The sequence below is a fragment of the Mus musculus genome, chromosome 11 (genome assembly GCF_000001635.26).
Source record: "Mus musculus strain C57BL/6J chromosome 11, GRCm38.p6 C57BL/6J".
NCBI classification, from domain to species: Eukaryota; Metazoa; Chordata; class Mammalia; order Rodentia; family Muridae; genus Mus; species Mus musculus.
Window position 1 is genome coordinate 104,445,178 of NC_000077.6, and position 26,744 is coordinate 104,471,921.

At 40.0% G+C, this 26,744-nt stretch overlaps 1 protein-coding gene across 4 annotated transcripts in view; it reads right to left on the bottom strand.

Annotated features, from left to right (window-relative positions):
• The window catches only part of Kansl1 (KAT8 regulatory NSL complex subunit 1), a 136,008-nt gene extending 111,677 nt beyond the window's left edge, over positions 1-24,331 (bottom strand). The window contains exons 1-2 of one of the 4 annotated variants that reach the window (XM_006534447.4): positions 24,241-24,331; positions 22,462-22,575 (exon numbers count right to left, since the gene is read on the bottom strand). The gene's annotated coding sequence lies outside the window, so the exon portion shown is untranslated. Of the gene's footprint in view, positions 1-22,461; positions 22,576-23,408; positions 23,742-24,240 lie in introns of those variants that run through there. The other 3 variants (NM_001372458.1, XM_006534446.4, NM_001359634.1) reach the window with 3 other exon arrangements.
• Positions 24,332-26,744: the final 2,413 nt, after the last annotated feature.

The window sequence follows — 26,744 nt, forward strand, 5'->3', positions numbered from 1 at the left end:
GATGGTTCAGGATGTTGATCACACCCAGCACTTGGCAGGCAGAGGGGCCAGATTTCTGAGTTTGAAGCCAGCCTGGTCTACAGAGCTTCCAGGATAGCTAGGACTTTACAGAGAATCCTGCCTCAAAAAACACACAAGCAAACACAAACAAGGTAGCACATATCTATGATCACAGCATTTGGGTTGCAAAAGCAGGAGGATTACCGACAAATTACCAGGCTACCCTGGTCTACATAGTGAGTTCCAAACCATCAAGTACCACACAGTGAGATCTTGCTTCAAACAAACAAACAAAATCCACATTTATAACCTATTAGAACAGTCATAATTGATGTGCTCAATATCCATTCTATCCTGGGCAAATATTTTTACTTGGGACTAGTTAGGACTGAGCATGAGGTAAGAGTGGAAGCTACCTAGGAAGACTCTGAAAGAACCAAGAAGAAACCATTCATCTTAATATGAGATGGGAAAAAAAAAATAAGCACCGCCCCCACTGCCACTAAATAGTTTAAACTATTAAAATATTTTATTTCTTTAGGAGGCTATCAGCATCAAAGCAGACAGAATGGATAGCTGCCAAGAGTCTTCGTTCTGATGACAGTTACATCATAACAATTCTGACATCTGCATGACTTCTGCAATTCCAGCTATAAACAAAACAACAAAACATTTGATTATTTAAAACAGGTGAAGTTAGGTTTCTCACACCTTAAGATAGTAACAAAGATTAATTTCTCTTATTTTAGAGTATGTACTCCATGAAAAGCTGTTTCCAAAAAAGGTATAGCTTTCCTTTTATAAACTCCACCTTAAAAAAAACAAATTAAGGTAATTTTCCTCCTCATACTCCAGCTCTAGAATTACATAAATATATTCTCTCACCATAGAAATGATTTAATATTAAGAAAAAATTAATTCTAAAGCAACTTATGAATTAGCTATAGCAAAAACAAAACAATAACATTGCAAACACTAACTCTAAACATACTTCTAAAACAAAAAATAAACTGGGGATAATTCAAAAAATAGCATCAAAATTTAACCCAAGCCACCACAGTGGCACACTATCATCTCAGCTATCCAGGAGTCTAATGTAGAAATCCTGAATTTGAGGCCATCCTGAGCCAGAAAGGGTGACTCTATCATTGGCAGACTGATTACCTTACACGTACAGGATCCCTGCCAAGTCTGTCACTACATACACCAGACACAACAGGCCCAAACCTGTAAACCCAACACTTGAGTGGAGGTAGGAGTTATCATCTACACAGAGATTTGAAGGCCAGCATGGGATACATGAAACTGTGTCGTAATCAATCAATAAATAATTTTCATAAGTCAGTTGACAATTCTAAAACAATAACAAAACATAAAACCTGCCCCAGCCTACCTGGCTGTCCTGAAACTCACTCTGTAGACCACGGTGGCCTCAAATTCAGAGATCCACCTGCCTCTGCCTCCAGAGTGAGTGCTGGGATTAAAGGTACCACTGCCCAGTACTTTACATTATTTTTTGAGACAGATTTCTCACTGAACCTTAAGTTCACCCATTTTGGATAGGCTGCCGAGCCACCAAACTCCTAGGTCTGCCTGTTTTTGACCCCAGACACACAGTACATTTTTATGTAGGTGCTGGATGTTCCAACTTAGGTCCTTGTGCTTATACAATAGTGTATCTACCCACTGAGCTACTCTTCCTTAAGCCTTTCATTTTAGGGTTCTATGTATACACAAGAGTACAGTGATAGAATAAGAAATGTCTCAAGCTACTGAACAAAAAGGCTAGGCATGGTAATATGCACCTTTAATCCCAGCACATGGGTGGCAACTTTAATCCCAGCACATGGGAGGCAGAGACCAGCAGATCTCTTGAGATCAAGGTTATCTTGGTCTACACAGAAAGTTTTAGGACACCCAAGGCTACACAGAGAAACGAAAGGGGGTGGGGGGGGAGAGTGATCGATCTAGGATAAGAGACACTATGGGGGGGGGGGGACTTGGTTCAGAGTGTTAATTTAAATAAACTTTGTAATACAATCAGAAATACTTCTGCCACAATAAACACAACTATGTAACAATACACAAAACTGTCATCTTTTCCAAAACAGAGGGATTTTTCTTTATTTATGATTAGTATTGATTTTTTCTTTGAGACAGGGTCTCACATGTCAGGCTAGCCTTGAGCTCATGAACCCCCTGCCTCAGCCTCCCAAATGATAGGATCCTAAGTTTATACTACCCTGCCTGGCAGAGAAGACCGCTATATCAATAAGATTTTGGAGGCACCTGGAGAAAGAGGATAGCAGAGCAACTGGTTCAGACCATTCATAGAGAGGCACACCCAGAAAAGCCTACATAGATATAGCCTCTATTCAAATGACAAAACCTAAAGACATCTAACAAATCCATCATGGGTACAAAATGATCAAAACAATGCTATGTTTCTGAGAACATATGAACATGACTGAAATTCAGGAAATGCTAAAGTTCCTGTCTTATCTCTGTCATTTATCTATACAGAAAACCCTCTCATTTCCACAGCATTTTTTAAAATTTTTTGAGTTAGACTGACAAAATACAGAATTCAGATAATTTTCAACAGTATTCCAAACTAATTCTTGAAATCACATTAAGACATTAAAACACAAACTTAACAAAATTATTCCAAATGAACTAATTTTAAGCACATAATAAAAACCATAGAATATTAATTGAAACTATTTTCTGTGGAAAGCCAGGCATGCTGTTATTTTGTTTATAGTCCCAGCTGTTTAGGAGGCCAAGGTGGGAGGATATCACGTACAGGCCAGCCTCATTCACACAGCCAGACCCTACTTTAAAAAGCAAAGACAAATTAGACATGGCTATAAAGGACCTAGGTTTTTGTTTTTGGTTTTTTGGTTTTTTTCAGGACAGGGTAAGGACCTAGTTTTGATTCCCAGTACCCATATAATGCCTCACAATCATCCATAATGCCAGTTGCAGGATCCAACACCCTCTTCAGACTTTGCAAGGTAACAGGTATGCATATACATATATGCAAGCAAAACGTTTTGTACAAAGTAAATAAATCTAAAATAATTTTTAAAAGGTACAAATACTTTACTAGGCATGATACTACTACATACCTGTAATCCTAGTATTGGGGAGAGTAAGACAGAAGAATCATGTGTTCATGGACAGCCTGGGTAATATAGTGAATTTTGGGCCAGCCTAGACACAAACAAAATTGTGCTAAAAGAAAGGGGGAAGAAAAAAAAAACCCTCACAAATCCTAGAATATCAAGTACTATCACGACCTTTTCTAGCTGAGCATGGTGGTACACCTTTAAGCACTTAGGAGGCAGAAGTAGATGGATCTGTAAGCTGTAGTCCAGCCTGGTCTACATAGCAAGTTCCAGGACAGCCAGGGACACAGAGCAAGACCCTACTTCCATCCATCCATAAATAAATTCTGGAGAGATGGCTCAGCGGGTAAGGGCACTGACTGTTCTTCCGAAGGTTGTTTAAATCCCAGCAACCACATGGTGGCTCACAACCATCCATAATGAGATCTGATGCCCTCTTCTGGTGCATTTGAAGACAGCTACAGTGTACTTATGTATAATAATAAATAAATCTTTAAGCTGGAGCCAATGGAGCCAGCTGGAGGGAGCAGAGGTCCTGAATTCAATTCTCAGCAACCACATGGCTCATAACCATCAGTATAGCTACAGTGTACTCTTATACATAAAATAAATAAATAAATCTTTAAAATAAGTAAAATTTAAAATAAAACCTTGTTACTAATATTTATAGTTTTATAACAATGACAATACCTATATTCTTTTTTTAAAAGATTTATTTATTTTATGTATATAAGTACACTGTAGCTGTACAAGTGGTTGTGAACCATCATGTGTTACTGGGAATTGAACTCAGGACCTCTGCTCGCTCCAGCCCTGCTTTCTCTGGCCCAAAGGTTTATTATTATATGTAAGTACACTGTAGCTGTCTTCAGACACCCCAGAAGAGGGTGTCAGTTCTCATTTCAGATGGTTTGAGCCACCATGTAGTTGCTGGGATTTGAACTATAGATCTTCAGAAGAGCAGTCAGTGCCCTTACCCTGAGCCATCTCTCCAGCCCAATATGTATATTCTTAACTAAAAAATTTTGGGGGAGTTACTGTAGATTGAACCCAAGTCTCAAACAGGCTAAATACACAGTCAAGTAACAACTGTGCTATATATCCCCTGTCAATTTAACTTTTATTCGCTAAATATAATTGTTATCTCAGAGGCTTACTGCTAAATAAGCTCACCCTTTCTAGTTCTTTCTGAACTCTGGATGGCTGGTTCAACTCAGCTGTTCTGGCTCAAACTACTCTCCAAGCTGACTGATTCAAACTGGCTCCTCTTATTAGCTTCTGACTGAATTTCTCTGCTTGACTTCAAACTAACTCTGGCAATCTGTTCTAATCTTCTGACTCCTTTTCATTCTGTGGTTTGTTATGTATTCACCCGCAACCTGTCTCTGTAAAAATATCCCAATAAAACTGGCTCTGAACTGAACTCAACCAAACTCAGCTGCTGAACTCATCTGAACGCCATTGTATTGCCTGAACTCAACTGAAGTGAACAGAACTGCCTGAAAAGCCCTCAAATTAGACATAACCTTCGAAATATGGCTTCTTCCCTCTACAAACTTACTTTACCTATACTGTTTGGGATTAAAGGATGGTACTAAGGGTATTTCTATATGCCAGCCAGCTCACACAGACCTAGATCTTTGGATGTTATACCTTGCCAGAGCAGCCATGTTGCTAGATTAAAATTCTTCTACAATTCCCCATTCTATTTTAAATGTCACTAAAAATGGACATAACTTTAAAGCTCTATTATTCATTTTCTTTCATCTGTAAACATTTATCAAGCTCCAGAGGTAGGGGGGGCAGGAAGGAGATGGTTAGAAACTACATGGTACATACACACAAAAAACATTATTATCTAACCAATTTTTTTTAGATTTATTGATTATATGTATATGAGTACATATATCTGCATGTACAACGACGTAAGAGGGCATTAGATCCCATTATAGATGGTTGTGAGCCACCATGTGGTTGCTGGTAATTGAACTCAGGATTGGAAGAGCAGCCAGTGCTTTTAACCACTAATCCATCTCTCCAGCCCTCCAATGTTATTTTAAATGGGGACGGGGGGGGGGGGGGGGGAGATCAAAGCACTAGCCTGGTCTACAGATTGAGTTCTGGGACAGACAAGGCTATACAGAGAAACCCTGTCTCAAGAAAAAGGGGGGAAAGGGGAATCAAAGCTAATAGTTGCCAAAGATCAATCAGTAAAATTTTAGTAGGCTTATGCTTCCAATTCTTTCTTGTGACACCTTTTTCTGAAGGCTGCCTAAATCATCACAGGAAGTCTAAGATTAGGTGTTACTTAAAAACATAAACAATAAGAGGTAGCAATGCAAGTACCCCAAATAAAAGGAAAAGTTAAAAGAGCCAAGTAAGCAACAGGGACCTAAAGTGTTAGACTTGTCACCTCTACCCTAAATATCTCAAAATAAGCAAAAGGTCTCAAAAGGGAAATTTTGTGACCTAATCTAATTGTATTGAATTCTGTCTTTTTCATTCTCCAGTCTTTGCTGTTGCCCTAGGAGACATTTCTAGGTTTCTTCATTCTGTAACAAACTTTTAAACATTAGCTATACCTTTATTTTATCTTTATTGAGTATTTAGGCAATTAGACACATCTCAACTGGAGCCATTATTACTCTGATACCAAAACCAGACAAAAAACTCATGATAAAATTATACAGATCAATATTCTATGATATAGTTATAAAAATCCCCAATAAGGGGCTGGAGAGATGGCTCAGTGGTTAAGAGCACTGACTGCTCTTCCAAATGTCCTGAGTTCAAATCCCAGCAACCACATGGTGGCTCACAACCATCTGTAACAAGATCTGATGCCCTCTTCTGGAGTATCTGAAGCTACAGTATACTTACATATAATAAATAAATAAATCTTTAAAAAAAAAAAATCCCCAATAAAGCAAAAATGAATCCAGAAACATACAAAAAAGGATTATAGTTGCTAAGTCTGTTGTTATTGTATAATCTATTGTTAACACAAAGTTATTAGAGAACAAAACCATATGGCCAGAGCTGGAGAGATGGCTTAGCAGTTAAGAGCACTGGCAAGTAAAGGATAAAAATCTTCTACAACTCCAGGTCTAGGTGACGCAATGCCCTCTTCTGGTGTCCCTGAGCACTGCACACATGTAAGCACATGACATGTGAAAGCAAGCACCCATACAAATAAAAATCTTTAAGAATTTTTTGTAAATAAAAAAATCATGTGACCATCTAAACATTTTTAAAAAGCAGTTGGCAAATTTTAATAAAAAATATTTAACTTAGAAATTGAAGGAAACTTCTTCAACCTGATTAAATGGTATGAACAATTCACAGCTAAGATTTCTTTTTTGAAGATTTACTGTATAGCTTAGTCTGGCTTTGAACTTGCAGCTATCTTCCCACTTCAGACTCTGAATGTCGGAAGTATAGATTCGGGGGACGCAGAGATGCCATTTGAATAGAGATTTGCATGTATTGAGCAACTGACAACTGTTCTCAGTACACACTTTATGTTAGTTTTCCACAGTAGGAAGATAAATTTTGTTCCTTCAATTGACAAAAAGAAAGAAAGAAAGAAAGAAAGAAAGAAAGAAAGAAAGAAAGAAAGAAAGAAAAGAAAAGAAAAGAAAAGAAAAGAAAAGAAAAGAAAAGAAAGGAAGGAAGGAAGGAAAAAAGAAAACTATAGATTCACCAAATTCAATCTTCTTCTTGGACTGTTTCAGAGGGGCAGGGTCTCACTGTACAGTTCTGATTCACCTGGAACTTATATGGCGACTAGGCTTGAACTCCACTAGCCTCTGCTTCCCGAGTACTAGGGTTAAAGCCATGACCAGATTCAAATCTTGATAGAAAAAAAAGACAGCTCTCTAAGATCAAGAATGAAAACAAGGCTGTTAGCAGAGCACACCTTTGATACCAGCACTCAGGAGGCAGAGGCAGTTAGATCTCTGAAACTGAGGACAACCTGGTTTAAAAATGAGTTTCAGGACAGCCAAGCTTTATAGAGTAACCTTATCTGGAAAAAAAGAAAGAAAGGAAGGAAGGAAGAAAGAAAGAGAGAAAGGAGCAAAACAAGTGTGTAAACTATCAACATTTTTAGTGAACATTGTACTAAAGGTTCTAGTCTGTGTGGATAGTCAAGAAAAAAATGAAAATATAGAATGGAAAGGAAAAAAAATCTACTTTTATTTGCAGAGTCTATAATCATATATGGAAAATACTAAATAGAACTGGGTGTGTGGTACATGCCTGTAATCCCAGTATTTGAGCAGTGGAAGCAAAAGGATCATGAGTTCAAAGCCTGCCTCACTACTATATAGCAAATCTGAGTCCAGCCCAGAATGTGGGGAAGACTCTATCTGGAAAAAGGAAGTACCAGAAAAAACTAAGGGAATCACAATGTACTGGCACTAATTCCATAAGGGTATGTCAGGTCAATATACTAATGTAATTATATTTCTACTGGGGAGCTAGTTCAGTGGTTAGAGTGCTTGCTATGCAAAAATGAAAACCATTCAGAACCCTCAAATATGGGGTGGGTATGGAGGCCACCTGTACCTTCAATTTCAGAAGTGGCTCTCTGGAACATATCCTCTTATCTCTGGACACCAGGCACACACATGGTTCACAGACACACATGCAGGCAAAATACTCATATACATAAAATACTTTTTAAAAATTAAATTTGGGAGCTGGAGAGATGGCTCAGTGGTTAAGAACGCTGACTGCTCTTCTGAAGGTCCTGAGTTGAATTCCCAGCAACCACATTGATGGCTCACAACCATCTATACAGCTGCAATGTACTCATATACATAAAATAAATAAATCTTTTTTTTTTTTTTTTTTTGGTTTTTCAAGACAGGGTTTCTCTGTGTAGCCCTGGCTGTCCTGGCACTCACTTTGTAGACCAGGCTGGCCTCGAACTCAGAAATCCGCCTGCCTCTGCCTCCCAAGTGCTGGGATTAAAGGCGTGCGCCACCACGCCCGGCAATAAATGTTTTTTGAAAAATTAAATTTGTTGCCAGGTATAGCAGTGTATACCTTTAATCCCTAAAAAGGTAGGTAGATCTCTGAATTTGAGAGGAACCTGGTTTACAGAGTAAGTCCAGAACAACCAGAAAGCCTATCTCAAAAAAGTCAGTAAGTAAATAAATAGATAAATGTGTTTCAAATGATGAAGCTAAAATAATACTTAATTTCTAAACAATTTCACTTTGCAAGACAATGTACCACTTGTGAAATGTCAGAAGGCAAGCCAAACTTTTGCCCTTTATTTTACCTAAGCACACTAATGTGCCTTCATGTCATACTTGCAACTTCATTGCCAGTAGTGCATGAATGGGAACTTAGGTTTCCTTCAAATTTAAGCTATTCTAAATTACTCTTAAGAGAGTGAAATAAGAAGAGCAAGTATCACAGATATAATCAGTCATCTACCAAAATAATAACTTCTAAGAGTTTAGAACACAGTCTAGTCAGAGTTTAAGGGACAAAAAAATCCTAATAGTAGAATTATCTTCAGGGACTTAGGACTGGAATATACTATTATTTTAAAAGCTTAAACAAAAGCAACAATGTTATACACTGCCTAAAGACTATTGTAATAGATAGTTGGCAAAAAATCTGGCATTCTTGTCACCAAGACTATCCAAGGCATAAAGGTGTTCTCTGAAGTATAAGCATCAAGGAATGAGTTCTACAGAAGAGAATATGATCATCAGTCACCTCACTTTCAATCCATTCTAATCATTTTATCTTTTTCACCTATAAATCAACAGTGCTTGTTCTGCATATACTCTAACATAATTATGATTAGGACAGGTCACTGGAGTCTAATACATCACTGGACTAAGGCAATGATAGATGACACTTCAAGTTATATATCTATACCTGAAATAGCCATGTGATTTCTTTTTTGACAAATGACTTTATTTTCTAAATGTCCTCCTAAATATGAGATGAAGACATTTATTAGTTTGAATCAAGTTTTCTTTCGTTTGTATGAATGTTTTGCCTGCATAGATATATGTGCACTGAATGCATGCCTGGTACTTGTCAGAAAAGGAACTATGTCCCCTGGGACTGGACTTACAGATGGCTATGAGCAACCCTACAGTTGCTGGGAACCAAACCTTAGTCCTCTGCAAGAGCAACAAAAGCTTCAAATCAAGATGTCTTTTAACACTAAAGTTCACTGATTTGGAAACATAGAACGTACAATAACGATAATGAAGTAAGGTTCAATGTTCCACATGTTTAACAGCACAAAATTTTTGGAGAAATTATATAAATTTTAAATAATAAACACTGTTTTCTCCAAAAATATTAGGGTAGCTGCTCAGACAGACAGACAGACAGACAGGACCTGTTGAATTACAATCAGAAGTTAACATGTATGGACTGGGCTCAGTAATTAAAGCACTCAATATGCAAGTGTGGAAACCTAAGTCCTAGTTCCCAGAATTAGGCACAGTGCACTGGATCTGTAACACCAGCACTCATACTGTGAGATGGGAAGCAGAGACAGCAGACTAGTATATACAGCAGAGAACAACCACAAAAAAAAATTTTTTTAAAAGCAAGAGAGAGAGCCTGTCTCAAGCAAGGTAGAAGGCAAAGACTGGTATCTAAAGTTGCCCTTTGACCTACACATGCCTAATAGAATGTGTACACCCTGATTAACAAAATCATATACTCTCCTGTGCTCACACACACAAACTGACATATATGACCACTAGTAATATAAATAAAAACATAATTATCTGCAGTATATACACGGAGAACAACTAAAAATTGCCACCCAATTTGAGAAAACATATAATCCCCAATCTAGACTTTAGTTATGTAATTTTTTTTTTACTTAAATAGATGTGCACTATAAAGCAGAGATGGATTTTAAAATACTTTACTGAAAGCAAGAGATCACAAAATTTAGGTGTTCAACCAAAAAAAATCTTAAATTACTAGTAGCACAGTATAAGGGGTAAGAGAGTGGAAAAAAACTACTTTTCTCAAAATAGAAAAAAAATTGCAAAGGAGAAAAAGCAGTAAAAAACAAGGAGCCCTGAGACTTAGCAAAACCTAGCAGCTAGGTGTGGTACTTCAGCTCCTCATTCCCACCATTCAGAAGATTGCTAAGCAATCAGTTAGCCTGGGAGGGATATAAACTGAGTTCCAGGACAGCCTGGATTCAAAACCCTGTCTTTTAAAAAAAAAAAAAAAAAGCTTACAAGAAAATACTAAGCTACTAAATGACTGAAGGGACATTTGGTAAATGGATTTAATAATTGATTATTAACAGTGATCAAAGCAAAACATCTAACATACAACTGTTATTTACTACAATATTTACTAAGGAAGATATATGGGAGTAAAGCTATTTCTAAATTATTCTTCAAAGCATATAAATCACTGATAGTGAACCAAACTGACCAAACATACAAGATGCTTCCAAACTAATATACCAAATGTCAGAGAGACATTTAAAAGTGTCAATTATAAGACTGTCCAGGAAAACATACTAGCTGATGGTTGTTAGAGACTGGTTCTAATGTTTTGATTCAATAGGGAATCTACATGTCCAAATGGGAAAGGTCCCTGTCTCCAATTGGTTTTTGGTGGATCAATAAAGATGCCAGTGGCCAAAGGAAGACAGGGCTGGAACCTTAGAGATGTGTGGGCGCGGATGGAGGAGGAGGAGAGAGGATCACCATGATGTGCTGGGAGACAGACAGCTCAGCTTTAGAGCTGCAGGAAAGAGAGCCAACAGCCATGTAAGAATTCCAGTAAGCAGGCAGAGGATTAAAAGTGCCCGGCCATTAAGCTAGACAGCATATTAAAAATAAGCTAATGTGTGTGTGTGTCTTTCATTCAAGGATCCAGATTCCCTGGGCAGGAGGCTAGAAGCATGACCCACAGGGAGTAGCTAAAAACTCACTGCAACACAAGGTCATATGGGAGAAATGACCTTCTATAAGTATCAGGTGGACAGAACTAAAATCTATTTGCTCTAGCACCATTTACCCAATCACTTGTTCAACTCTACATATTAAGCTACTCAAAACACTTAATGAACAAAAGCGTCAATGTAAACTTCTGTCTACTCAAGAAACAAGCAAATCTCTTACAGAGATGGGATCAAGACATATTAGCAAGGAAAAGACCCGTGGCTCAAAAAGGAGAAATCACACACCAGCCTACCTAAATTCTCTGAGAAATATGTAAATACTATCTAAGTGTGCTTCTATGACAATCTTGATAAAACTCTAGCTGGGCATGGTGGCACACACCTTTTAATCCCAGCATTCGGGAGGGAGGAAGAAGCAGACGGATCGCTGTGAGTTGGAGGTCAGCCTGGTCTCAAGAGTGAGTTCCAGGATAGCCAAGGTTACACAGAGAAACCTTGTCTTGGAAAAAAAAAAAAAAAAAGAAAGGAAGGAAGGGAGGGAGGACGGAGGGGGAGGGGATGGGGAGGAGAGGGGAGGGGAAAGAACAAAGAAAAATATGTAAGAAATTTGTGTTGCAGATGGAAGTATGATCTTCACAAATATAAAACCACACTGAATTGGAAAGGATTTCTAAGTATATCACATGAGAAATATTTACAAAACACAGGCTTTCTTTTCAGCAGACTGACTATTTCAGCAAGGATGACCACTGCCTAAATACTGTAGTTGTATCAGCTAAAGAGAAACTACTCCTGCTCCAGGCAGTTCCTGTGCAGACAAAATTGGGACATTCCAGAGTGAACATCTGAAATCAAGTTTTCTAATAATGACAGCGAACTAACAAGGTAACTTTCATCTAAGAGCCTTCTGAGAAAAGACAGACTAAATATCACAGGCAGAAAATAGCAAGTATGCTACTGTAGTTAGTTATAGAATAAAAATTTAAGCTGTGTTTAAAGGATTCCTGTCTTCCAATCAAAAACTATTTTTAAATAATTATAGAATATTTATTACATTCTATAACATGCTCTATGCAGAGAGGGGAAAGAACATTTTTTTTTAAAAAAATTCTATTTACAACAAAGAAAATGCCACAAACAGAACTTATTTTCCTATTCTACCAAATCACAGTTTAGCTATATCTAAAACACAATCTCAAGTTTTAATGTTCTTTTTGGCAAGGAGGGGGCATATTTTGAGACAGAGTCTTGCTTTATAGCCTAGGTTGCCCTCCAACTCACTATGAACCCTAGTTGGCCTCAAACTCACAGTGATCCTTCTGCCTCAGTCTTCCAAGTGCTAGTATTTACAAGCATGTACTTACCCATGCAGTGAAAAAAAAAAAAAAAAGTAATAAAAACTAAAAACTATAGACCAGCAAGTCTAGCAGGTGAAGCCCTGGCTACCAAGCCTTAGCACCTGAGCTCAATCCCCAGAACCCACTTGGTGGAAAAAGAACTGACTCATGCAAGTTGGTTTTTGATCTCCAAACAAGTTCCATGGTATGTTTGTGTGATCTCATACATGCATAAGCATATACAGAAAATAAATATACAAAAAACTTTTAACAGAAAAATAAAAGTGGTGTAGGTGGTGTAGTTATAGTTGGGCTGGCAGAGTGCTTTCCTAGAACACATGAAGCACTAGAGTCCACTCACATGATCACATAACTATCCTATAGTCCCAAAACTCAGAAAGGAGAAGGAAAATTAGGAGTGAGTTGAAGGCCAGCCTGGACTACATGAGACCCCATCGCAAAAATCAAATAAATAAGAAAATACCAAGTATAGTAGTATATACCTGTAATACCAGCATTTGGAAGGCTATAATTCCAAGACTCTACCTCAAAAAACTGTAAGGGAAAAGAAAAGGTAGTTCTGGGTGATTATTATAAATCCAAGAGGGGAAATCGATTTGTCAAAGACCCAGAGAAGATCAAAAGCATGAAAATGCTGAAAGAGGTTTCCCTGAAGATTAAATTTAAAACCCATGCATCTTCCACTGAGAAAACATGAAGCCAGGGGACAATATGATTTATTTTTTAAAAGATAGAAAAATTCAGTATGGTAAATTCTAACCCACCAAATTTTAATACAATATATTAACCACTTAAGCTCAAAAGTTAAAATATGTCTTTCTATTAAAAAAATAACTAAATAAATAAGCCAGGTGATGGCTAGGCAGGCCTTTAGTACCAGGGCAGAAGGAGAGGCAGAGGGGAGAAGAGGGATACACAGCCAGGAAGGGCTACACAGTGGAACCCAGTTCAAAAAACGACAAAAAGAGACATACAAGAAATTTGTGGGGCTAGAGAGATGGCTCAGTGGTTAAGAGCACTGACTGCTCTTCCAGAGGTCTTGAGTTCAATTCCCATCAACCACATGGTGGCTCACAACCATCTGTGATGGATCTGATGCCCTCTTCTGGTGTATCTGAAGACAGCGACAATGTACTCACAAAAAGTAATATAATAATTCTTTAAAAAAAAAAATCTGTGGAATGGATTATCACCAAAAGGCATGTGGAACTAAAAACAGATTTCAAAAAATGCTTGTATCTATTGATAAATTCACCCTGGGTCATCTTATAGGATAGAAATAATTTCTAGAAGCACTAAGTTTCTAAGAGTAGCTCATTTTTCAGGTCAACGAAACAAAACTTCACCTCAACATTCATTAATGCCAATCCAGACAGATGAATTGCCAACTCAATGAAACGTCTAGTTATATGACAATGGATTGTCAGAAAATTGGTTCTCTCTTTCCAAAAACAAGTAAGTTCTTGACAAAGTTTCTTCCATTCTTTCTACCTATCTTTATATGTTATTTTAGTTAAGGTTTTACTGCTGTAAACAAACACCATGACCAAGGCAAGTCTTATAAGGACAGCATTTAATTGGGGCTAGCTTACAGGTTCAGAGGTTCAGTCCATTATCATTAAGGCAGGAGTACGGCAGCATCTATAGGCTTAAGCTTGGCTGTCCTGGAACTTGCTCTGTAGATTGACCTTGAACCCAAAGGTCTGAAGACTCTGTCTTCTGAATGCTGGAGTTAAAGGACTTGAGCTTTCTTCACCTACAACTTACTCTGTCCCAAGTTGGCCTAGAACACAGAGATCTGCTTGCCTCAGTCTCCTGGGATTAAAGGTGTGTGCATACCATCTTGCCTGGGCTTCAGCTTTTCATGGCCACTATGCCTCAAGATCTGAGTCACAAGTATGCCCTCCATTTCTGGATTGTAGTTCATTCCAGATTAAAAGTCCAAACTATTTCTTATTCAACTGCAAATGCAATCAGTAAATTTAGCTGGGTGAGATCTTGCTCTGAGATCAACACTCCCTTAATCTCTTTATCTCTTTGAACACAGGATTCAGCTCTATGTTACTTCTTGGTGCCTCTTTAATACTTAAACCATATATTTTATATTTTTTCTTTCTCAGCTTGCTCCTTTTCATTAAACTGCTCTTCATAAGAGGGAACTTTAGTAACCACACAAAAAAATTTATACCAGGCCAGGCTTGGTGGCACACACCTTTAATCCCAGCACTTGGGAGGCAGAGGCAGGCGAATTACTGAGTTCAAGGCCAGCGGTCTACAAAGTGAGTTCCAGGACAGCCAGGGCTACACAGAGAAACCCTGGGGGGAAGGGGGGGGGCTTCCTTTTTCAAAGCAATGAATCTAAATCTCTTCACTTTAGGCAGACTCTTAAGATAATGGCTAAAAGCAGCCATTCTTTACCAAAATACCACAAAACAGTCTTTACATCACATACTGATCTTGGGCCAGATCTGCACAAATAAAATCATGGTCAGGCCTATCACAGCAATACTCCAGTCCCTGGTACCAACTTCTGTCTTAGTCAATGTTCTATTACTGTGAAGAAATATCATGACTAAGACAACTCTTATAAGGACAACATTTAATTGGGACTGGCTTATATGTTATCATCAAGGCAGTAGCATGGCACCATCCAGGCAGGCATGGTGCAGGAGGAGCTGAGAGTTCTACATTTTCATCTGAAGGCCAATAGTTCTCCTATCTTCTGGGCAGCTAGGATAAGCTTAAAGCCCATGCCCACAGTCACACACCTACTCCAACAAGGCTATACCACCTAATAGTGCCACTCCCTGGGCCAAGAATATACAAACCATCACATATGTATAAGAAATACATATTCTTCTATTTCATACTTAGAATCTTTTATGTAGCTGTAGAATTCTCAAGCTCTGGAATCCTGAAATTCTCAAGGCATTAAAAAAATCCTCAAAAAAGCAAACATGAAGATGAACAGCTGTAATCCCAGCACTTGGGGGAGGGGGGAGGGGACGGTGCCACAAGCAAAATCATCAAGCCCTACCTCGTTTATTCAGAGTTCTAGGCAGTCCAAGACCACATAGTATAAAATTGTCTCAAGAAAAAAAAAATCAAACAATATTCAAGAGATAGACGTCTCAGCAGTTAAGAAGTTGTGCTTATGCTTGCAGGGGATGCAGCATCCACACGGTACCCCACAACTATCTGTAACTCTAGTTTCTGAGGATCCAACACCTTCTGCTGACCTCTGGGGCACTCAGTATGGTGGTCATATACTTACAAGCAAGCAAAAGATTCATACTCAAGAAAAATAAACACACCTAAAATATTGCTTTAATCGTCAAAAAAAAAATTTTTTTTCAGCAAGGCCTGTTAGCTCATGCCTTCAATTTCAAGCACTCAGAAGGTAGAGACAGGTAGATTTCTGTGAGTTCCAGAATAGCCAAAGCTACGAAGTAAAACTGTATCTCTAATTAATTAATTAATTAATTAATTTCAGCAGGGAGTGGTAGAGCATGCCTTTAATCTCAGGACTTGGAAGGCAAACGCAAACACATCTCTGTGAGTTCAAGGCCAGTATGGTCAATATAGTGTGGAGGGATGGCTAATCAATCAGTTAACAGTGTTTGCTGCTTTTCCAAAGGACTAAAGTTCAGTTCTAAGCACCTTCTTCAAATGGCTTACCACCACCTATTCAATTTCAGCACAGTCAATGCCCTCTTCTGCTCTCCTTGGACACTGCACACATATGACATACATAAATAAAAATAAATCTTTAAAAGTAAATAAATATCCCTGTATTCAATTCACAGCACCAAAGGTCTACAACAATACAGTAGTTCTGCAGCCTGAGTGTTTTCACTACCCATGTATTCAAGACATTAAAAATACTTACTCTTGCCAGGTTGTAGTGGCACACACCTTTAGACCAGCACTGGGGAGGCAGAGACACACTAATTTGAGTTTAAGGCCAGCCTATGACAGTTCATTTGGCAATTTAATAAATGAAATCATTAACTTTGCATACCTTTGATTAGTTATCAAAATAAAAATGCTTTTCATGTGTTTATATTTTCTTTTTTGTGAACTTTCATTATGTTCTTTGTCAATAAAGCTTTTTTCTCTTGAGAAAAATCAATTGGGATAAAGCCACATAAGCAACTTTGGCTCCCCCTGCTGGTCAAATATAGCCATAATCAAGAGGTAGATAGACTGGACACAACTATTGCTACAAACAACATATACACAGATAAGGGAAAGCTGTTTCTAAACTTATACTTAACATGTTCTAGAAAAAAGAAGGGAAAAAAATCACTCCTTACTATGAAAGAACAAATTTAGCAGTTCCCTACTAAATACATTGATTGGCTGGTACATTTCAGGTCCACATTATTAATGTCTCTCTATTTTAATAATATGAAACCATTCTGGTTACCTTTTGAAATTGACTGAATTGTCATCAAAAGCAAGTATATAAGGAGAAGTTAAGATATAACTCAACGATGGAGTGTATGCCAGCATAGTAAGGTCATAGGTTCAATAGGGGAGAAAAATATAAAGGAGAGGGGTGGAGTGCTTCCCTAATACAAATTAGGTCCTTGGTTTGGTCCTCAACACCACAAGAATGTAACTATAACTACTGCCTACCCTCATTCCAAACCTGCTTACACTTATCAAACCAGACTCTGTTTATTTTCAAAGAGTAAGACTAAGACTGGCAAATAGATATAACAATTCTGCTTTTCCACTGATCCTTTCCTAAAGATGCAGATTTCATTGTGTTTTGGGAGACTGAAGTGAGAGGATCACCACAAATTAAGGGACCAGATGAGCTACAGCGTGAAATCAAGCCAACATTGGGCTACAGAGTAAGACTGTCTCAAAAACTATAAAGAGTTAAGTTCTAAGTCTGGCAATGTCCTTAGGCAATCCATTTTAAACACATTCCAAATACTAAATATAAGAAATGAAAATTTTAAAAATAAAAATAAGATAAGATAAAATAACAAGAAACAGCTTTTGATCCCAGAAAACTTAGGAGATTCACAAAGTGCAAGAGAAGCGAACTAGTGGCCACTCAATATTAGATGTCCTAGGCTTGAACACCCAGAGCAAGCACTACAGGCAACACACACACTGAGGACCAGAGGTCCACAGGATACATCCAGTGGTACTTTCTGTTGCTGTTAATATTATGGTGATAACTGTTACTAAGAAATAGAAGACAGGGCTGGTGAGATGGCTCAGTGGATAAAGAGCACTGACTGTTCTTCCAACCGTCCTGAGTTCAAATCCCAGCAACTACATGGTGGCTCACAACCACCCGTAATGAGATCTGACGCCCTCTTCTGGTGTCTGAAGACAGCTACAGTGTACTTATATATAACAATAAATAAACATCTAAAAAAAAAAAAAAAAGAAAGAAAGAAAGAAATAGAAGACAGCTAGAGAGATGGCTCAGTGGTTAAGAACAATTTTTGTTCTTCCAGAGATCCATTTAGTTAACACTCACTATGCACATCTCATAGAGCTCACTCCAGTTCTTCAAAGGACCTGATGCCGTCTTCTGGCCTCCATTCACACACAAGGCATACATTCACACAGACACACACAAACATTAAAGATAAAGGGAAGAGGAATAAATTGCCAGAAGATAGTAAAGGCCCTTTAAAAAAGATAACAGCCTGTTTGAAGGCCCAGAGGGCAGGTACAGAGTACACAAAGGAAGCTGTTGAAACAACTGGAGCCAGGCAATCAGAGCATCAGCACTTGGCTAAAGCAACCAAAGTGTACCTCAAAAGCTGAAAGCCACAGGGAAAAAAAGGACATAATCATTCATAAGATCTACATTTACAAGAAGCTTGGAAGATAGACGGTAAAGAGAATAATGAGGTGACTCAAATGTCATGCAGGCAAAAAGGTGATGCTCTGAACTCAGAAGGGAGAAATGAAAATGAGCAGGAAACCATTTATAAACAACGGTAGTAGGCTGAAAAGATGGCTCAGCAGGTAAAGGTGTCTGCTGCAAAGGCTGACATCCTGGGTTCAATCAAGGAGACCCACATGGTGGAAATAGAGAACTGACTGATCCCTAAAAGTTGTGCAGGTGCAATACATAATTATCAGCTTAAAAACGAGTAATTCAAACATAAGCCTGATGATGCTTTAAAAAAAAAAAAGTGATGGTTAAGATGGCACAAGAAACGCTCTGGAGGGCTTCCAAACCCCTGACCTGAGTGACTGAATGGATAATGGTACTATCATCAGGGTATGAAGATAGGAAGAGTTAGACTTGCAGAAGTAAGTACTGAGAACTAATACACTATACACTGATTTTTAAATTAGATACCTAATGGGAAATGTCAAAGAAGTAATTGTGATTGGAGATCAGAAAACTAGTCGGAGCTGGAAAACACACACTGGCAAATCATCAGCATACAGACAGTAAGTGATTTACAACTTACAACAGACTCTGAGTTCCCACACAGAATGAGAAAAAGAGGATCAAGGCAAGGCAGGTGACTTTTAGGAACAAAAGAAGGAAAACATCTACTAAGACAACTGTGAAAGACTATTGAGAAATTGCCCTGATAACAGGATCAGCCATCACATTATATACAGTACTGCATAACAGACATTCTTTTTGTTAGTTGGTTTTTTAATTTTTGAGACAAAACGTTGCTATGTTGCCCTGGCTGACCTGGAACTCACTACCTAGACCAGGCTGGTCTTGAATTCACAAAGACCTGTCTGCCCCTGCCTCTCAAATGTTAGTGTTAAAGATGTGTGCCACCACACCTAGCATAAGTTCTTAATTCTTGGACTTACAGTTCACTCCTAAAAAGAAACATCAATAAACTCAAATCACTGGCCAAGAATGCTAGTAATCTCACTGCTCAAGAGGCTAAGACTCATCACTATGAGTTCAAGATCAGCCTGGCCTACCTAGTGAGTTCCAAGCAGCCAAGGTTACATACCAGCAACCTAGAGGGGAGAGGGAGTGGGGGGAGGACCCTCAGGACTAGAATGTAGCTCAATTGGAAAGATGCTGCCTAGGGTGCAGGAGATGATGGGTTGGGCTCACTAGCACAACATTAATAACCAGGCATGGTGTGGTAGGTCATACCTATCTATAATCCTAGCACTCAGTAGGTAGAGGTAGGGGGAGTTTAAAGGTCATATTCGGCTATATCATGCGTTTGAAGCAAGCTTGAGCTATATGATACACTATCTTAAAAAAAAAAAAAAAATCCAGGGGCTGGAGAGACGGCTCAGTGGTTAAGAGCTGGCTGCTCTTCCAGAGGTCCTGAGTTCAATTCCCAGCAACCACACAGTGGCTCACAAACATCTGTAATGAGATCCTATGCCTTCTTCTGGTGTGTCCGAAGACAGCTACAGTGTACTCATATACATAAAATGAATAAATCTTTAAAAAAAAAATTCTTCAGTACTAGAAAGGTATAGCAGCTGCTCTTACAGAGCACTGAAGTTTGATACCCAGCACTCACAACCACCTGTAACTGCAGCACCAGATCTGACACCCACTTCTGGCTTTCATGGGTACCCACATAAATATGGCACACAGACATACCAGACACATACATAAATAAAATTAACAATCTTTTTTTTTAAATTATTTCCTTCCAGACCATGGTGGTGAACATCCTTAATTCCAGAACTTGGTTCTAGGCCAGCTAGAGCTACAGAGTAAGACTTTGGCTCCAAAAAACTAAATACCCGCTCCCTTCCAGCACTTGGGAGGCAGAAGCAGTTGGATCTCTGATTTTGAGTTCCAAGACATCCAAGGCTACACAAAGAAACCCTGTTTAGAAAAATGAACAGAAAGAAGGAAGGGAGGGATAGAGCGAGGGAGGAAGGAAAGAGACAGACAGACAAGTAACTGCAATCTGATGAAAACACAGAAAAAAGGACTATTTCTCCCAAATTAAACATTGTAATTTTGAAATGTTCTTAAGTATAAAAATGGGAGGAAAATGTGAAGGAAAAATTATTTATGACATATGCCTATAATCACAACATTTGGGAGGCTGACTCATTTGAGTTCTAGGCCAGTTTGGGCTATATAGCAAGATTCTATCTCAAAACAACAAACTTTAGATTTAACACATTTTTACACCAATCAAAGGATTGGTAGGGAACACTAAACTAAACAGCTATGCAACTACATTCTCAAGTAGTTAACAGATAATTCATACACATTATAAGACAGACTTTTGGTCTATATTTCAACCATGCCAAAGGACTCTGGTCCAAAAATAGAGGTTACAGTAGTATAATACCTCAGATTTGCCAAGAATTAGAGTTAAAATCTTAAACACTATACATCATCTTTTAAAAGTATGCCTCAATATACCTAATACCTTAAATCCAAGGAAACTTGATCATAGAGGCCAGCAAGTTCTGGCACAAAACAACTGTTAAGAAGTGGAAACACAATTATCCAAGGTCCTCCAGTTCCTAGGCACTCAGAATTTCTGGCTGTGTTCTTCATCCAACCCTTCCAAACTGTACTATGGGGGAAAGGCTGGGAAAAAATGTGTCATTTTAGACCCCTTCATATTAATATAAGCACCCACTGTCCAACAACAGCAGCCAGAACATAATGAGGGTAAGATTCAGTCTATATGTGAGACTATGCCGGGGGCCTAGCAAACACAGAAGTGGATGCTCACAGTCAGCTATTGGATGGGTCACATGGCCCCCAATGGAGGAGCTAAAGAAAGCACCCAAGGAGCTAAAGGGAACTGCAACCCTATAGGTGGAACAACAATATGAACTAACCAGTACCCCAGAGCTCTTGTCTCTAGCTGCATATGTATCAAAAGATGGCCTAGTCAGCCACCACTGGAAAGAGAGGCCCTTTGGACTTGCAAACTTTATATGCCCCAGTACAGGGGAACGCCAGGGCCAAAAAGGGGGAGTGGGTGGGTAGGGGATGGGGGGGGGTATGGGGGACTTTTGGGATAGCATTGGAAATGTAAATGAGGAAAATATCTAATTAAAAAAAAAAAAAAGATTCAGTCTACATTACCTAAAGACTTCCCAAAAGTCCAAATAGTTAGGTCACACAGACTTCACTATTCTGGTTCACCCACTATGCTATGCTGGAATCACAACACAGTCTTAGCCACACCATTATCTAAGTACCAAGGCGAGGCTGACAGACTTCACTATTGATCATGTCTTGGTCCTTCCTCTCACCTCCTCACTTTTCACAGCTTTGTCCTCTGCTCAGTCCTACTGGAGAGGTATTTAGCCATCTCTGAACAGAAAGAGCCACAAGAGACTTGAAGAACAACTATCATTTTTTATCAAATGGTCACATGTCCACAGTGCCCAAAAGAAGTGCACCCTGTGAAAGGAATGAGCACAATGGCCACCTGTTGAAAACGAATAGTATAAGAACTGAGCACTGGCCTGAGGAACAGTGGGACATTTGAAGACTTGTACACATGAATCTTAATATACTATATGAAACATAGGAGTAAACAAATGGTTAATGACACATCTTTTGTAACACATGAATCAGCTACTGATTTGCAAAAGTGGGACACACCCAAGTTCATATGACCCTAAAGTACCTGTTTGAAAATGGACCTCAAAGTCTGAATTGCCAACATATCTACCAGGTTTAGAACAGCATTTTACAAGTATGTAAGCTATAATAAAGTAAAAAGTTGAACTCATCCTTATAATGAGAGCTAATTTAAGAACTTCATTAATATCTGAATAGCAACAATACAACAGCAATAACACAAACACAAATCCTAAGAAGCTAATAGTTCTTAGGATGAGTAAGATAATGGAAGAGCAGCAAGTTCAAGAACATTCTAGATAGATCTAGACATAGTGGCAAACACCTATAATCCTAGCATTTGGAATGTAGAGGCAGCAAATTCATGAAGTTAAGGGCATGCTCAGCAACCTAAAAAGTTCCAGGGCAGCTTGGACTCTGAAGCCCTGACTCAAAAAACAAATATTCTTGATTCTAAAATATGTATATGAAATAACAAAATAACAGAAAGCAAATATATCTTACCGTAAGAGGCATCCAGATAGAGTACATAGTGTCAGGAGGAGTTCAGACAACTCAGAAATAAGCAGGAGGAGACTAAGTATTGCCCAGTTCCCACGGATAAGGACGTAGGGAGATCTGAAAAGGAAGAATTTTTTCACTTAGATGGAAAATAGTATAGAAGATGTAAATAGCTTACTCTGTCTGGGAAGGATGTTCAATACTAGTTGCCTAAAGAGTGCACAAGTGCTGGGCGTGGTGTGCTGTAATCCTAGCACTCAGAGGAGGCTGAGGCAGGCGATTATCTAGGAGTTCAACACCAGCCTGGTATACACAGTGACTTCTGGGCCACGTAAGAGCTACTTATTGAGATGGTCTCAAACCCTAACCCCCAAAAAGGTACAATATAAAATTCCCTTTTTAAAGGGCACATGTGTATCTCTATATGTATGTAGAAATGTATTTATGTAAAACATAAATTTTAAATAACTGAAAATTACTCATCAAAGATTCAGGAAACTAAAATCGCAGAGGAAAAAAGTTATTACTACCAACTACCAGAGTATTTCATAAACACTACTGAAAATGATTAACGATCTAAAAAGATGTACCAGTATTTTATTTAGTAAACTAAAAAACCTCTCTAACAATTCCAATGTTTTAACTTTTCTTAAAATTGTTTCAGAGTTAATACCACATTAAAAAATTAAGTAACTTCTATTCTTCACTGAAGTACTACACAAGCAAAAAGAAAAGACCCTTCTTTTCCAGAGATTTTTTAAAAAGCAGACCAGAGGGATTAATTTTGAAGATGGAGGGTGTTAAGTTGCAAGGACTCAAAAGGATGGACTATATGACCCCTTGTAGGATCCTTATGTCCTAGGCCTGAATGAAAATTCCAGCTTAACCAGTTACTGCTTCGCTTAAAATGGAGGCTTGCCCGAGTAGGAACACAAAAATAACACACTCACCTCTTTAAAAATAATTTCTTAAAATCAGAGTCGACATCCCCGTTTTAAAAATAAAGTCTGAGAGTGGGTTTGCTGTCTCCACGTTTGTCACTTCGGTTAGGGACACTTGGCATCACTTTGCCTAGCGCTCATTGGATTTTGGGGGGTGGGGACGGGAGGAGTTTGACTCTTGACCCGACTCTCAGGCAAGCCTGGGCGTCCCCACATCCCACCCCGCGACGCGACCCCCAGCTCTACAGGACCGCGGGGCCCATATCCCAGCGAGCTCGAGTCCGCGCCCCTCCCCCGCCTCGGACCCTCGTCCCGGAGCCCTCCCCACCCCCCGCGGCCCACGACTCCTCCGGCCCGGTCCCCATTGTTAGGAGGGGGCGGCCGTGGCCGTGGCTCGCGGCCCGAAGCCCGTGGCCGTTGACCGACTCGCCTCAGGAGGGGGCGGCCCACGGGATGCCGCTTCCCGTCCTGCCCTCCACGGTCCGTCCCACCTCGCTCGGCCTGGCGCCCCCGGGCTCCGCTCCGCGCCCCCCCTCCCCAGGCCCTATGGCCACCCGTCGCCCGGCACGCCGCGGCCCACGGCCCGAGGCCTTGAGGGTGGGCGCCGGCCGGGGGTCCCCGCGCCCCACACGCGTCCCCGCGTCCTCAGACCGGCCGCCTTCAGGGCCCTCGGCGGCGCCCGCTCCCGCGACCCCTCAACCTCCTGCCGCCCCGCGGCGGCGTCCCCCGCGGCGTCCTCGGGCCGAGACGCGCCACTCAGCGTCACCATCACCCCGACCCGCCGCGCCCCCACCCCCCGGGGCAGCAGTGCCAACGGCAGCTCCCCCGGCCCCAGACCTACCTGCACGGCTCAACCAAGCCTAGAGTGGGGGGCGGGCAAGCTTCCGCCCTCCTCTGTCTCCCATTGGGCCGCCGAGGGCAATTCGCGAGTACCATTGGCTGAGAGTGGACGTCCGTCAGGCTGTGGGGCGGGATGGGGAGGGGGGGTGAGAGATGCTGGTGCCTCGGCGTCTCTGTCTCTGTATCTCTCTGTCTCTGTCTCGGCCCTAGGAAAGGAGAGGCTTGGGCTGGACCGAGCTGGAAGGGGGCCTAGTGGGAGAAATAAGACTAGGAATCCCTACAGTGCTTCACAAGCAGTTCACCACTCATCCCCTAGCCTCAGTCCCTCAGGTCCTCTTCTCTGTCACCCCCAACCCCTGCCCCTCACCTCACCCTTCCAGGTTCTTCATCCAGGAAGCGATGTGATGAGAACCCGGCCCGGAAGGCCATAGGGAGAGATTTTGTATATGTACATAAAATATACACATATATAAATGGTTATTTTTAAAGTCAACCAGACCCGAGGTCCTGAGGGCCTGGAAAGGCCACACATCTCACAGACCAGGAAGGAATTGAGAGAAAGCTGAGTCAAAAATCCCTCTCAGAGGTGGGAACAGTGGTCGCCTCCTGGGACAGACGACATGGAGTTCTCAGCAGACCAAGGAGGAGGAAGACTTAGTAACTCAGGCACATCCTTTGTAGATACTGATTTTTGTGCCACCCATAAACATTACAACTAGAATAATATTAATTAGCAGAGCATGGTGTCATACGCTTGTGATTCTAGCACAAGAGACTAATGTAGAAAATTATTAAGTTCAAGAGCCAGCCTGGACTACAAAGAGACTTTTTTTTTTTAATTTTTAAGATCTTTTTAATCAAGTCGCAAAATCAGAAACGAAATGGTTATCCAAGAAAACCAGGACAACGTCCGCATATACTGGAGATTCTTGCCTTTTAATTTGTTAAGTTCAGTAATAAGTGTTTGTGTTCTGAGGAATTCTGAAATACAGGAGAGACTAAAGAATTCTCAGATGAGTCAATGTACTAAAAGATCGACTTTCTCAAGTCGAAAAACAAAAACAAAACAGAAAAACAAACAAAAAACCAGCTAAAATAATGGCGAAACAGCATGAAGGCAGAGGAGCAAGGGTCTGTTGCAAAACAGAATACCAAAACTATGAGAGAGCCTTAGGTCTTGAGGCTACACTTAAAGGACTGTCTGTGGGACATGGTAGACATGTGACAGAACTAAAAAGAAAATACCCATAAATCAGAAATCTTAACTTTTCCAGTCTTAGCGACACATAGGACGCTCTTTCCCAGAACTTTGTTTCATCATATCAAACGATCTAGGTAGCAAGAGGAAGCAGACCAGATTTACTTCAGAGGCTTGTCTGGGCTACAGAGAAACCCAAAGAACTCTGTTTATACTAAAACATAGTTTGTTTTATAAGATATTTATTTTTATGTGTGTGAGTGGTCTGCTTGAATGTATGTAAATCGCACCTTGTACTGGCCTGGTCCCCTCACAGACCAGAAGTGAGCCCTGAGCCCCAAAGTAAGTAGAATTATAACTGCTGGAGCCACTGTGTGGGTGCTGGAAACCAAACTTCTGTCCCATGCAAGAACCGGCAAGTGCAAAAACTGCCAAACTATCTCTCCAGCCCCTAAAATATAGTTTTAGGAGAAGCATGTCATTAATGGCCATTTACCAAGAACCCAGAAAGCTGTTAGAAAAAGAACCAAGTTTTAAAAAATTATTTCTAAATAAAAATATTTCTAAAAAGTACATATAGCAATATAAGTGCTTTTAAATAATCAAGTAATTAGTTGAATGGCCACTTTAACTTTGATAGTTGAGTCATTTTTAAAGAGAAAAATCTGAAACAACTGTCATACAATGTGAAATTATAATATATTAGATGACAGAGCCATGGGTTCTGCTAAAACTAAGGTTTGTTGTCTCCAATCACAGTTGGAGGGAATGTACATAATCTCTTGCATTAGAGAAAATTCATGGAATTCCTACTCCTCTGTGGACCACAGACACACACACACACACACACACCAAAAGCAAAACACAAAAACCTAACATTACGCTCCCCACCGTCCACAAACTGTGGCTCCTCCTCCTCCTATGTCTCCTCTCCCCTGCCAAAAGATACTTTCTGGTTCATACTCACACCAGTAGATGTCTGACATCCCTGCCACACAATGAGAGGTGAAGAAGGGATATATATATATATGCATCTTGTCTTTCTTCAAAGAAAAAGAAAGGGCTGAGGGAATGGTTCAGTGGGAGCGTTCTGAGCATGCCCAAGGACAGAGGGAGAGAGGACACCTGAGGCATGTTGCAGATCTATAATCAGGAGGAAATAGAGGCTTGGATGGGACGTCATTAATTCCTAAGAATAACAATAACCTGAGCCAGGTATGGTGGTGTCAACATCCCGCACTCGAGAGGCTGACACAGGAAGATCCCAGCTGTAGACTACTTTGGGCTACATAGCAAGACCTGTCTTT